This window comes from Pistacia vera, unplaced genomic scaffold (genome assembly GCF_008641045.1).
Source record: "Pistacia vera cultivar Batoury unplaced genomic scaffold, PisVer_v2 Contig683, whole genome shotgun sequence".
In the NCBI taxonomy this organism is placed as follows: domain Eukaryota; kingdom Viridiplantae; phylum Streptophyta; class Magnoliopsida; order Sapindales; family Anacardiaceae; genus Pistacia; species Pistacia vera.
In genome coordinates this window covers 183,798-199,606 of record NW_022196538.1, presented here as the reverse complement: position 1 = coordinate 199,606, position 15,809 = coordinate 183,798, and positions in this window count along the sequence as shown.

The window sequence follows — 15,809 nt, the reverse complement described above, 5'->3', positions numbered from 1 at the left end:
CTAAACTAAAAACAAAAAAGATGTAAAAAAATTCTCTAGGCAATAGGAGTAAGGGTATTGTTGCCAATGGGGGCAGAAGGATCATTGATAGCAAAAGTCTTGGCAGCCTCTTCATGAGCAGGAGTTGGGACATCTTTCAAAGTCTTGACTGGAGGAAGATCGGCAGCAATAGGCAGGACTGTGGCCAGAGAAGTCGAATCTTTCACCTTTTGCTTAACACTAGCATCCTCCTCTCCTTTCTTGACCTCTTCCTCACCGTCACTACCAGGCTCGGAGTCATCTGAGTAAACGTATTCCATGCCTTGGGCCTTAATCTTCATCCTATCAGCCTCTTTCTGATTAGCCCTCGAAAGGAAGGAGAAGTCGAGTGAAGGATGAGCTTCTTATAGTTTCTATACCAGGGAGACCAAGCATAACTCGTGATGGCCAAGTTCAGCTTCCTAATGTGGAGCCTCAGCTGTTTAGGCTTAGCCTCGACCCTTTGGTGACCTTTCACCTCCTTGGTGTGCCAAGCAAGGCTTTCTTAAACTTAGCCTCCCTGTCCGAGGTAGCCTTCTGAGCCTAGGTAAGCTCAAAATTCTGTTTGTTATTATAACCTCATTGCTATGCCAAACTCTTCTCAGCCTCGACCGCTTTCGCTTCCGCCTTTGCTCGAGCAGTCTCGCTCGCCTTGATTTGTCAAAGAACTCTCTTTCCTTGACCTTAGAGGCTTCGACCTTTTCTTTAAGTTGATCAAGCTCAGCCTGTTCAGGTCTTTCTCCTTCTCTGCCAGGTTGGCCCTAGCCAAGACGTCTTTCTATAGCTTCTTCGCCTCCTACCACCCCAGATGAGTACCCTTCAATGTGGGGTAACTCTCATCGAAGAGAAGCTTGGTCGCCACCCAAGCCTAAAAAGAAAAGAGAGTCGGCGAAGAAGAAGGAAAAGCATGCAAAAGAGTAAAGGGTGTGAACTATTAATACCTTAGTCATGTAGCTACATGCCCAAGCTAGCAACTAGGAAGGAGACAAATCTTTAATGCTCGTAAAAGTCTGCAAGGTAACAACAACCTTGACCGTTGAGGTCCTAACGCTAATGTACTCGGGGAGCTCATTGATCAATGCACGACCTGAGTTACCTCGTCTGCCTTTTGTCCTCCTTGTTGAAGCGAGCTTGATTTACTTCCCACGGGAATGACAACCCCGTCCGTAGGAACAGACTTTTTCTTGGACAAGTCCTTGGCCGCAAGCTTCTTAGGGCCACCAGCTTGCCTTACAACCTCCTTGCTCAAGCCACCTTACTTCTCGGTGACCTTTTGCTTTCCCGAGCCCCCCTACGGCTTGATCAATTTCTTCTTGCCAGAGCCTTCCTACTGCTCCGGCACCTCTTCTTGCCCAAGCCATCATGTTGCTTGGGTACTTTCTGCTTCCTCGAGCCTCTAGCTGGCTTGGAGGTTTTTTCGCCAGCCCTTTTTAGAGCTCGAAGGCACCCTTCTCCTTGACTATTCTTCACACTTGGGCCTTCCCTAAGCTTGCCACCATTGCACTTGAGAACCAAGCGTGAGGTACCCTACCCTGACACCCTAGCGGTACCAGCGGGTTGTTTCTTTGCTGGAGCAACCGATGATTTCTTGGTAGCCCTAAGCATTGTCGTTTTCTTCTTTAAACCTTTAGGTTGTTCGGCCCACATATCTGCAAAGGGTTTCAAACAGTCAGTGACCTAATGGAGTGGAAAAGAAAAAGCAAGCAAGTAAGCACATATCTTTCTGACAAATGGTATTGAATTTGGCTTCATTGGTATAGAAGTTGTACTCTCTCAATAGAGGAAGCGTGATAAGCTCGTTAACGTTGTGCTCATCCTCGAAAAGATTGCTGAAACGCTAAAGCCACGCTAAGCTTGCTCCAAGAAGAAAGTTTTGCTCAATGTTTACTACAAAGCAAAAGAATTTGGTTAGTTCGATGGTCAAGCTTCGAAACATTCTTTGCACGCACAAGAATCAGAATCTTACTAGCTTCTGAAGCAAAGATGCCAGTCTCCTCGGCCTCGTAGAAAAAGTATTGAGAGTCCCAATGTGGAACTTTCTTTGGGACGTCGACCATGTTAGGAATCGATTTACCCAACGCAGCGGAAAAACAAAAATCAAAAGGATGAATCGATTCCTTTTATGCTAAGATCCGAGTATAGATTATATAGTTTACATGTTAATTCAAAATTTTGCACAAAATAATATCAATCCAAACAAGGATCAGAGATCTTATGCACATTTGGAGGCTTCTTCAAATGTCTCTAAATTTACTTCACTACCGATTCAACGTAAAACCGAAAGAACAATGATCCACATGAAGACAATCCGAAGAACCAAAGAGAGATTTGCTAGATCCACTAATTAGCTTCAAGAATCAAATTGAATCAAAGAAAAATCTTTGATTCAAAACCAAGGGGAGAACGTGAGAGAGAATGGTGAAAAGAGGCTGCCTTTTCTTTGTCTAATAAAGGACTGAATGAAATTTCTTTAACACAACTTGCACTTATATAGTGCAAGTTGTTAAAACCCTATTCCTATAAGGAATACACATGGGTTCCAACTCTAATCCACCCTTGTATCCAAACACCCTTCTGATGGTATTTTATTTTAAATTAATTATTATTATAATTAAAATCAATTAATATATTTATAAAATATATTAACATTTAATTAATAATAATAATTCATTTAAATATATGCATACATATATTTAAATATAATCTCACTAATTTAATTTTAACATTAAATTAAGTATGGGCAACAACCTCAACCAATTTAATTGCACTATGAGATTACCAAAATACCATTTTGTCCTAAAAGATGAAAATACCCCTTGAACAAAACAATTCTTAAATTGTCTTCTAAGTGTGTGACCCGTAGGCTCCTCATCATACCGGTAATGAGTAGTATCGCGATTAACACCAATTAATTGTCTCACTACACACAGACCAAGATTGGCTCCTAGTAAGGCATCATGGCCACCCAATATATTTGGATTAAGCGAAATAGCTACCTATCAATGATATGGTTGCTATGCAATCAAATCCTTTCATCATCAGTTATCTCATCGAGACTGAGATACAGAAATAATGTCAACCTCAGTTACTCTTGATATCTTTGTATTCAGTTACTAGACCAATGATCGGAATAATAAATTAGATTGAGCAACAACTCAATCCCACTGTGGCCACATATTTAGTGTCATTACCATTTACTGAATTGTGCAGTGAGACAACTTCTCCCATACCCGAGAGTGATGAATCCTCTGTCGATCCACCATAGTTTTGATACAATCCTTAATGTAGCCAATAACTACCGTATTAATAGCTCTGAATAAAATTGCGTTAGGCTAGTGTCAAACTACACCAATCGGTGCACAAGGCGCTTTGGTGATCTCAAGTCTAAGGATCACATACACCACCATTTGTTAGAGGATTTGTTCCATAGACAGTAGGGTTACTATCTATATGGAATCCTCTAGTGAGTCAGTCCAGTGAACTTGCCTATAGCAAGCACCAATGTGTTACACTAGGTTGTTGACAAATAACCTTGACTAGTGAGATCAGTCACTGTCTTTTGATAGGGTCGTTCAACACTATGATAGTCCTACCGTATTATCTATGTCCTTGGTCAAAATAATACTCGGGCTACGGACATTTCTAGAATGGCCACCATATGTGAGCAAAGGGTCTCACTATCAAAATTTGAAACACTTGATACCTCGTCACGGTTCCACCATCATAAGGACATATATCAATACATACAGATATGATTTACACGATATAGAATAAAATGTCTTTTATTGATTAATGAACATTTTTACAAAGAGTCAATTCTACAATAATTGATTGGCTCTAGGGCACCTACACTAACAATCTCCCACTTGCACTATAGCCAATCATTTATGTATTTAACATCGAATGATCCTATGTGCCCATCATGCTTCTACAAAAACAAAAACTTCAACAGTGGGTTAGTAGGTATTATGAAAATCTACACATTCGCTATTTGATCGATCTCTTAGATAAGATTGAATCAACTAAGTAAGTGTTTGGATTATTGGTGAGACCGTGATTCCTAAGCCACAACAATGGCTCCATTGTTATCGTAGTAGAACTTTACTGGATCAGCAATACTTGGAACCACATTAAGTTCAGTAATGAACTTCTTGATCCAAACCACCTACACGACTACATTAAATAATGTGATATACTTAGCATCAGTTGTAGAATCTGCTGTAGTACTTTGCTTTAAGCTCTTCCAGCTCACTGTAGCTCTATTAAGATAAAATACAAACCCAGATTGCGAATGATAATCATCTTTATCCATTTGGAAACTAGCATCATTGTATCCTCTTACAGTGAGCTCATCCTCCCTTCTATAAACCAAGAACATATCCTTAGTCCTCTTCAGGTACTTAAGAATGTTCTTGACAACCATCCAGTGATGCTCACCTAGATCTAATTGATATCTACTACAAGTGCTTAATGCACATGAGACATCAATCCAAGTACACAACATGGCATACATGATGGATCCAATTACTGACGCATATGGGGTCCTCTTCATTCTATCTCTCTCATTATGTGTTTTAGGACACATATCCTTAGAGAGATAGACACCATGTGACATCGAAAGAAATCCCTTCTTGGATTCTTCCATACTGAATCTCTTCAGTACCTTGTCTATATACATACTCTAACTTAGGCCAAGCAACCTATGTGATCTATCACGGTATATCTTGATTTCAAGGATGTAGGCTGTTTCTCCTAAGTCCTTGATGGAGAAGCACTTGGATAACCAAGTCTTTATCAACTTCAAGTTTGGTATATCATTCCTGATCAGAAGTATGTCATCGACATACAACACTAGGATTTCCACTACGCTCCCACTCACTTTCTTGTAAACACAGGGCTCATCTTCGTTCTTAATGAAACTGAATTCTTTTATAGCTTTATCGAAATGAATGTTCCAGCTTCTTGAAGCTTGCTTGAGTCCATAAATGGACCTTTGCAACTTGCATACTTTATTAGCTTGCCCATCAAGAACGAAACCATCGGGTTGTGTCATATACACAACCTCTTCAAGGTTTCCATTCAGGAAAGTCATTTTGACATCCATTTGCCAAATCTCATAGTCATGATATGCAACAATCGCAAGCATAATCCGAATGGATTTAATCATGGCAACTAGCAAAAAGGTTTCTTCATAGTCAATACCATGAATTTGTTTGAAACCTTTGGCAACCAGTCGTGCCTTATATGTATGCACCTTGCCATCCATGTCAGTCTTCTTCTTGAAGACTTATTTACACCCTATGGGTTTTACCCCTTCAGGTGAATCCACCAGAGGCCATACTTAGTTCTGGTACATTTAGTCCATCTCAAATTTCATGGCTTCAAGCCATTTAACGGAATCTGGATCTGATATAGCATCTTCGTAGGTTTTGGGTTCATTCTTTGTAGACTAGTACGTCACCATGTTGAGTCACGAGATAATCATATCTCTTGGGCTCACGATGTACTCTTCCAGACCTGCGTAGCTTCTTTGGAACCTGAGGTGGTTCACTTTGATCCATAAATTATGGAGTAACCTCCTCACGATGTTCAACCACCTCCTGTGGCATATTCCTGTCCTTTGTCTAATGTATCCTGTGGTACTAGAACTTCATCGAGTTCTACTTTTCTCCCGCTAGTACTTCTTAGAAAAAATTCTTTCTCTAAGAAGACACTAGTATGAGTAACAAAAATTATGCGCTCTTCTGGGTGGTAGAAATATTATCCTTTGATCTCCTTAGGATACCCCACAAATATACATTTACAGGATTTCGGGCTCGGCTTGTTCGAAGTCAATTTTTTGACATAAGCTTCACAACCCCAAATCATTAGATAAGACAAGTTGGGCTTTTGCCCACTCCATAGTTCATATGGAGTCTTATCTACAGAATTTGATAGCACATGGTTTAATACGTGGGTCGTAGTCTTTAGGGCATAACCCCAGAATGATGCAGGTAGATCACTAAAACATATCATGGTCCTAACCATATCTAGTAAGGTCCTATTCCTCCTCTCAGACACTCTATCGCGTTAGGGTGTGTATGGAGGGGTGAATTATGATACCATCCCACATTTTTTCAAGTATTCAGAAAGCCTTAAGCTTAAGTATTCAATCCCTTGATTAGACCAAAGAGCTTTAATACTTTTGCCCAACATATTCTATACTTCATTCTTGAATTCGTTTAATTTATCAAAGGTTTAGATTTATGTCTGATAGGATAGACATAACCATATCTACTGAAATCATCAATAAATGTGATGAAGTATGAATATCCACCTCTGGTTTCAACTGTTAATGGACTATATACATCATTATGAATGATGCCTAACAGTTTAGTAGCCCTTTCACTTTGTCCTATGAAAGGCGACTTGGTCATCTTGCCTAATAGGCATGACTCACATACCTCAAATGACTGAAAGTCAAAAAGGTCCAAATCTCCTTCCCTTTGAAGTTTTACAATACGAGTCTGATTAACATGACCCAATCTACAATGCCAGAGGTATGTTTGGTTTTGATCACTATGTTTAGCTCTCTTGGTTTCAACATTGAGAATATCTTTATTGTTTAAATCAAGAACATATAGCCCATTATATAACCTCGCAATTCCAAATAGAATACCATTCAAACTAAAGGACAACAATCCATTAGAAATCTCAAAACGATATCCTATATTATCCAAAGCGGATACTGAAATAATATTTCTGAAAATAGAAGGTACGAAATAACAGTCATGAAGTTCCAAAGATAAGCTCGTAGGCAAAGATAAACAATAAGTCCCTACAGCCAATGCAACCACATGTGCTCCATTTCCAACTCGTAGGTCAACTTCTCCCTTGGCGAGCGATTTACTCTGCCTTAGTCCCTGCGCATCAGTATAAATGTGAGTACCACATCCTATGTCAATGGCCCAAGATGTTGAAGGAGAGAAGTTAATCTCAATCATGTACATACCTGAAGTCGAAGCCTCTGACTTCTTTTTGCTAGTGAGGAAAGCCTTGTAGTGCTTCCTCTAGTGGCCAGACTTGCCACAATAGAAACATATTACTTTCCCGCCCTTCCCTATGCCACTCTCAAGCTTGAGAGCATCTTGTCCTTTAGGTTTAGGCTTAGGTCTGGCCTTGGCCTTGGCCTTTCCCTTGCCCTTACCCTTCCCTTTACTAGCAGCCAATAGTAAAACAAGCTTGGATTTTTTCATGTCCCGCTCTACAGTCCTCAGCATGTTCAGAAGCTTTGATAGGGATTTCACCATTGTGTTCATATTGAAGTTCATTATGAACAATGAAAAAGAATCAGGTAAAGACTGCAGAATTAAATCCACTTGTAAGTCTGCATCAACTTATCCCAAAGTCTCAAGCCTCTCCATGTACATAATCATTTTGAGTGCATGAGGACCAACTTGGGCTCCCTCAATCTTGCGACTCCTAAATAGTGCTCTCGACACCTTATACCTCTTATGTCAAGCATTTCCTTCAGAAAGCTCCTTGAGGTACAGAGTAATGGCAGCAACATCCATATTTTCATGCTGCTTTTGTAGCTCAGGTGTCATCGATGCTAACATAAGGAATTGACCGCTATCAGCATCATCAAGGAACTTTTGATAAGTGTCCTTTACTTCTTGATTGGCATCGGGATTAGGCTCAGCCATATATGGCTTATCAAGGATATACAATTTCTTTTTGGACTTCAATATAATCCAAGGATTTCGATACCATTCTGAGAAATTGGATCCATCCAACCTATTTTCTTTCTCGATTATCGGTCGCAGGTTCATAATGCTTATTTTGATGAATCTACAAATGTAGAAAAGTAAAAGTCATTATAATGTTCATTATTATTTAATATGGTCTTTTATTAAAAATGCTCCAACTATTTTCTTCAAGTCAATAGCCCTCACTATTAAATCGGGAAAGCCCGTTGGCTTTCCTAGTGGACTTAGATCCCATCTAGCCCATTTCAAACCTTCGCTTTGGCGAACAAGCCAAAATGGGTTGATTAGGTAGGCCAACAAACTTAATCCACACCAATTGATAGCTCCCACTACCAACCTCAAATGTAAAGCAAGCCAACAAGCCAATCACACAATCCAATGGCCTAGCCATTTTCCTCAAGTGTGACTCTTAGTATTAGTAGAATGGACACTACATGTTGCCACGTTCACACAACATGTGTACTTCTCTACTATGCCTATGACATGCTTATCAACCTTCATTTTGGCGAACAAGCAAAACACGTCATTTTAGGTTGACCCATCACCATTAAGGAAAACTCCAACGAGCTTTAACTTCCCACTGATAGAAGTGTACCCTTCGTTTTGGTGAATAAGGTTCCAACGAACAGTAGTTTGATTAAACCCATGGTGATGGAAGGCTTACGTGACTTACTATACTTTATTTGAGGGTTTCTATTTTATGTCTCACCAACTTATTATCTTTATTAGAATGACATTGTTTGGCATGTTATTAAACATTCAACCTTAGCATGTATTCTAAACAAAAAATACAAACGTGCTGGTACATGGCCCTAACTAAAACCGATTTCCTCGAGCCTAGAGGAATCGGTGGGTAACCTAGGGATCCCGAGTCTTCAAGTATGATCGCTTCGTCCTTGCTCCATCTTCAAGTACATTACAAAATACATCATACTAAATTTACAGTGAAATTAATCTTAAACTAATTTTACATCAAAAAATTTAGAAACCTCGAGTTACATTCGAGGGGAATGAGATGAGAAGAGATTGTACATTGAGAAGGGAAGAAAGGCAAGGCAAACATGCCCTATTTAAAAATTTACAATTATATATACCCAAAAATACTTTAAACCATACACCACAGGTCAAAGGCTCATATACTGGGCACCATGCAATATTCAAACAAGTACATTACATACATTAAAAAATAAACATTTTGAATTGGGTGGGTGAAATTATTAATTACCCTCTGACAATTTGGAGATTTTTTAGGTCCAAAAGTAGCGTGCATTGATTTTCAATCAGCGAGCACACTAAAGAGTGATCACCGCCACAATGGTTTATATAGCTGCGGTGAGCGTAGACTAATTTGTAGCAGATCAGTTCAATCAGCAACAAAGAACGCCTAACGGATTTTGCAATCAATCTCAACATCTGATCTCAACAAAAATCCATATCATGTTATACCAATTTTTCAGATCATCAACAAGTTAAAATTATAAAGTGTAATGAGTCAATCAATTACTAAAAACATGCCATCAACATAAACTTTACACAAATTTAAGAATATAACATGTTATCAATCAAATACATGTTATCATTAAACTATATAATCTGGTACCTGAGGCTTTGATACCACTGTTAGGAATTGATCTACCCAACGCCATGGAAAAACTAAAATCAAAAGGATAAATCGATTCCTTTTATGGCAAGATACAGGTATAGATTATATAGTTTACATGTTAAATCAAAATTCTGCACAAAATAATATCAATCCAAACAAGGATCAGAGATCTTACGCACGTTTGGAGTCTCCTTCAAATGTCTCTGAATTTACTTTGCTACTTTCTATGTAGAACCGAAAGAGCGGTGATCCACATGAAGACAATCCGAAGAACCAAAGAGGGATTTTCTAGATCTACTAATTAACTTCAAGAATCAAATTGAATGAAAGAAAAATCTTTGATTCAAAACCAAGGGGAGAACGTGAGAGAGAAGGGTGAAAGGGGGCTGCCTTTTCTTTCTTTAATAAAGGAATGAATGTAATTTCTTTAACACAACTTGCACTTATATAGTGCAAATTGTTAAAACCCGATTCCTATAAGGAATACACATGGGTTCCAACTAAAATCCACCCTTGTATCCAAACACCCTTCTTATGGTATTATATTTTAAATTAATTATTATTATAATTAAAATCAATTAATATATTTATAAAATATATTAACATTTAATTAATAATAATAATTCATTTAAATATATGCATATAATCTCACTAATTTAATTTTAACATTAAATTAAATACAGGCAACAACCTCAGCAAATTTAATTGCACTATGAGATTACCAAAATACCATTTCATCCTAAAAGACGAAAAATACTCCTTGAACAAAATGATTCTTAAATTGTCTTCTAAGTGTGTGACCCGTAGGCTCCTCATCATATCGGTAGTGAGTAGTATCATGATTAACACCAATTAATCATCTCATTACACATAGACCAAGATTGGCCCCTAGCAAGGCATCATGGCCACTTGATAGATTTGGATTCAGCGAAATAGCTACCTATCAACAATATGGTTACTGTGCAATCAAATCCTTTCATCATCTGTTATCTCATCGAGACTGAGGTACAGAAATAATGTCAACCTCAGTTACTCTCGATATCTTTGTATTTAGTTACTGGAGCAATGACCGGAATAATAAATTGGATTGAGCAACAACTCAATCCCACTGTGGCCACATATTTAGTGTCATTGCCATTTACTGAATTGCGTAGGGAGACAACTTTTCCCATACCCGAGAGTGATGAATCCTCTATTGATCCACCATAGTCTTGATACACTCATTGATGCAGTGAATCACTACTGTATTAATAACTCTGAATAAAATTATGTTAGGCTAGTGTCAAACTACACCAATCGGTGCACAAGGCGCTTCGGTGATCTCAAGTCTAAGGATCACATGCACCATCATTTGTTAAAGGATTTGTTCAATAGACACTAGGGTTACCATCTATATGGAATCCTCTGGTGGGTTAGACTAGTGAACTTGCCTATAGCAAGCACCAATGTGTTGCACCAGGTTGTCGGCAAACAACCTTGACAAGTGAGATCAGTCACTGCCTTTTGACAGGGTCGTTCAACACTATGATAGCTTTACCATATTATCTATGTCCTTGGTCAGACTAATACTAGGGCTACGAACATTTCTAGAATGGCCACCATATGTGAGCATAGGGTTCTCACTATCAAGATTTGAAACACTTGATACCCTCATCATAGTTATACCATCCTAAGGACATATGTCAATACATACATATATGATTTGCACGATATAGAATAAAATGTCTTTTATTGATTAATGAACATTATTACAAAGAGTCAATTCTACAATAATTGATTACCTCTAGGGCACCTACACTAACAGACCAAACCATTAAAATGTACTTTTCTCGCCTTGGAGAGATAGTACGTTTGTTCCTGACTCTTTTTCAATCTGTACAAGTGGACGAGCTCTTTTACAGAAAACTCACCCAAGTTAGCTACTTAGTATGCTATGTACATGCCTACTATTATTATGTACGAATTCGTTGACAACTGAAGAGGAATGATACCGAATCATTCCAAAACATTGGCAACAAAGTAATGACGGGGAATGGACATCCCACACCTCAATAGTGTATTAGAAATCGCCACACAACCAGTGAGAGGATTTTTATGGGAGAAGCCTCCCGGAGCACTTAGGGTAAGTTAAGGCGCATAAACTTCAGTTATGCACCTAATATCCTCAGCCCTAATCAAGGAATGTGGTTCCTTCCAAGGCCTATAGGCTGGAGATTTCTTTGGCTAAGAAATCTCCACGGAAGAGTGGTCAGAAGAGCCTGCCGCATTAGGATATGAGCTCTATGCAATGACGTCCTAAAAAATCTCAAGGATTACATCCCCAAGAACTGCTAAGCCTACTGGAGAGTCGAACATGCAATCAATGTTGTGGCTATAGGATGAAGACATGGTAAAAGCTCGCCTCTAGGTACCTAAAACAGAAGCGAACATGTGTCAGAGCTTAAAAATTCGACGATCTATCCACACTTTGCTTTCAGTTTAGGCACTTAAGGTAGCTCTCGTCAGACAACAGACACAAGTGAGCTATTAGGATTCCGGTGGCCGCCACCATAAATCTTTCTTAAACCCATAACCACCAGAAACATACTCAAAAAACCCTAGCAAAGCCCTAAAAAACGCAATGTGGCCATGGCAAGGGCCACCCTTAACTGTAAAAAGGTATAAAAACAAGTAAAGGAAGAGAAAGAAGCTTTACCGATATGTAAAGAAGGAAGAAACTCATCGGAAAAGTGCCATGAAAACGAAAGAGTAATGACGAAATAAGCAAAGAAATATGAAAACTTTGGCAAAGTGTGTAAAAGTTTGGACAAGATTGCCTGCTTTAATAGTAGTTTGCATGGGAGACGATGAGGCAAGATTTGACTGTAATTGTTGATCTATAGTAAATTTTAGCCCTCCATTCGTCAAGCAATCCTAGCCATTAGACGTGGCCACGTGTCAATCATCTACGAGGGTCGATCAACAGTTAGACTGCCACAATCATAACTGTCGTCGCACATCGCTTCGATTTTGCGCTTGGACAGTTGTAGTCACCCACGCACAATGAAAAGTAATTGCCAAAAGTTGCTGCATATAATGTGACATGACCACTTGGAAGTTACACATATACCCGTCATTTCAAATTCCAAGCTTGTCAAGAATATCACAACAAAGGAAAAGCCAAGTCTTGAATACATCGACCAGAGATAGGTCCGACTCATGAAGCTCGACCATACCTACATTCATCACACAACTGACGAAGTCCGAGCTTGATATCAAATCAAGCAATAGTCTTCGAAGCTTGAAACGAGCACCTAACACTAGGGGGCAAATGTTGTGTGTGATTTTTCCATCAAGCTCGGAGGATTGTAAGGTTATATCTCGATCCAGAATCAGTTCGACTCAATCGATTGTCCAACCTAGCACAAGCTCGTCAAGTTGTAGCTCGACCTAGCACAAGCTAGTCATGACCAATCCTTAAAGTTATTCAACCAGCTTACAGATAACTTTAGATCCTGGATATCTCAAAAAGGATCAAATTGACAACAATTTTGGTGCAGCTCAGCGCTCAATCGCGAGAATATTGGAGTAACATTTCAATTTTAATTGTAATCCCTTTATTTTCGCTCTTTCCTTTGTACAAAATTTGTATATAAACCCCCACCAACGATGAGAAGGGGGTTAACAAATTGTTCTAGGAATATTATTGTAAGCTCTCACAACAAATACAAAAACAGTGGACGTAGGCTCAAGAGTTTGACTTGTCGAACCACTTTAAAAACTCTTTGTGTCATTATTTTACTTCTTTTCATTCATAACATTGTTGGTTACCCGTAATCATACATACATTAGTTCTGATTCTATCAAGGTTAATCAGATCACTCTAGTTGGTGCAAACCTTGTATCAACAGGATTGGATAGGATAGTGGGATAGGATAGTGGAATAGGATAGGGTAAAAATAGCGAACCAAAGGGAGGAAAACAAAACCAAAGAAAACCTAATCCGTTCAGTTTTTTAAATTTTTATCAATTAAATAAAATATTTTTTAAATAATTCAAATAATTTATCAAAATTATTTATTGAGAAGTCAAATAATCAACATTTGTGGTTTAGAGCCTAGGAAAATTTATATTGAGCGGTGTGGGATATTTAGATTTAGCATGATGATAGATAGATAATCAGGGTCTTATATATGCTACCTGACATATAAATTACTATTTTTTTATTTTTCACTAAATTTTGTTGCTTAATGTTTTGATAAAGATGTCGTTACATATTGCTCCTACTAGATTAGATTCCTTGACTGAAAGAGATAATCGGGACACAAGGGAAGATGAAGATGTTAACCTTCGCCAAATGGCTCAAGGAAACAATTTAATTTTCCAAGCAATTAATAGATTTCAGGACTATAATAATAGATAGAGGTGAGCAATTCTAGGTACCCTGCACTTTTTAGAGGAATCGGAATTGAAACCAACCAGTTCCTAAGATTTGGAACCAAAATCAAAACCGGTTGGTTTTGGTTCATAGGTTCCTTGAATTGGAACCAAAATCAAAACCGGTTGGTTTTGGTTCTTAGGTTCCTTGAATTGGAACCTAAAATGGAAGTTCCAATTCCTTACTAGGTACCCTGTAAAACTTTAATTACTTCCTATTAATTTAAAAATGACAAATAAACCTTAAAAATTTACAAATACACCCCTGAAAATTAAGAAAATGAGCATTTAGTAGTTTTCAATTTTCATTACTCATTCATTTGTGTCTAATCATAGTCGCAGATCCTTAGAAATATTATATATATATAATTACTAGAGTGAAAATGGAGATTTTGAATTTGCCCATAAGTTAATTAAATATCTAATCATTTAATTAGGTAATATACTAATGTTCATCAATTTATCATATATAATTACTAATTTACTATAGATATGCTTAGAACTTGATAATTGAAGTAAATATTATTCAATCAAATATACTATTTTATTAAAAAATAATTCTTTTAATAACATTTAAACACTTTTAATTGGATCCTAATTCCAATTATACACTTAATTAATCAAACAATTAATGAATCTAATATATTTTGATTCTTTTAAGTCTTAATCACATGCCCTCCAATCTTTAATATTATAATATCTTTTTTTTTTTTTTAATAGAGAAATAGAATATAATTACTAAAATTATTTCGGATAAAAGTTCATGCACAATTAGTAGGTGGTTCTAATTTTTGTATTTTAATAAATTAACGACTAATCACTTATCTTTGATACTCTTTGAACTTCGATCCATACAATCATACTTATGAATTACCAAAAATAATTTATATAATATTTTAGAGCGAAAATGAAGTTTTTGAATTTGCCCATAAGTTAAATTAACTTTAATTGTGACAAAAGAATAATATTAATATGATTTATGCATCTTTAATTAAATAATTAGTATGACTCTAAGTTTGTTTTATGTCATTACTTTAACTTTGATTACAAAACACTTACCTTTCTTAATATACCATGAATTGTGTAATGACTTCTTTCTACTAGTATGCTTTATAAAATATACGATGAAAAACATACATACTTAGCATATGAAAAATAGCTAGGCCCAAATTTTTCTTTACTTATAAAATATAATTCTTTACATGTACCAAAATAACATGTACAAAAACTTTAGCAATGGTGGACAGTGATGCCATTTCTCTTCGCTTTTCGATGTCCATCCGACTGCTTCTCACCTATTTCCTGCAAAACATGGAAAAATAACGGGGTGAGCACAAAAATGCTCCGTAAGTAAATCCTCTACTCCTTTATCCCCGCACTTATTCTTGGGTTCTTTCCTTACTCTATTCTTTCTCTTCTTCATTCTTTCTTTGTTCTTTCTCTTTTCTTTCTCTGTTTCTTGTTCTCACTGTTCTTTTCTTTCTTTCTAATTCTTTCTATTCTTTCTTTTTCTCTGTTCTTTCTTTCTTTCTTTCTATTCTTCCTAACCATGATGGAAACCATGGTAGTATGCATGAATGCAATGCACATGCAGTAATGCTTAGAAATGCATTTTCTTTCTTCTTTTCAATTTCTTATTCTATTTCTTTTCTTTTCTTTCTATGTTTTTCTTTCTTTTCTTGCATGCTCAAGCTCTTCTTTTCTTGCATGCTCAAGCTTTCTCATTCTTTCTTATTCTTATTCTTTCTTTTCTTTGCCGATCGGACTCTGTTGATGCATAGGTTCGGAACCCTGGCCGTGTGAGTGAGTACAGTCCTCATCTACATGCACTCTTGCAGACTGTACAAATTCTTCTTCTTATGCCACTCAATTAAGGTGGTGTGCATGTAGGAAATTCTTCTTGGTATAACCCTCATCCACATACACTCTTACGGGTCGTACAAATTCTTCTACTTCTTATGCAGCTCACTTAAGGCAGCGTGTATGTGGGAATTCTTCTTCTTATCACCCACGGGTTCCCCATC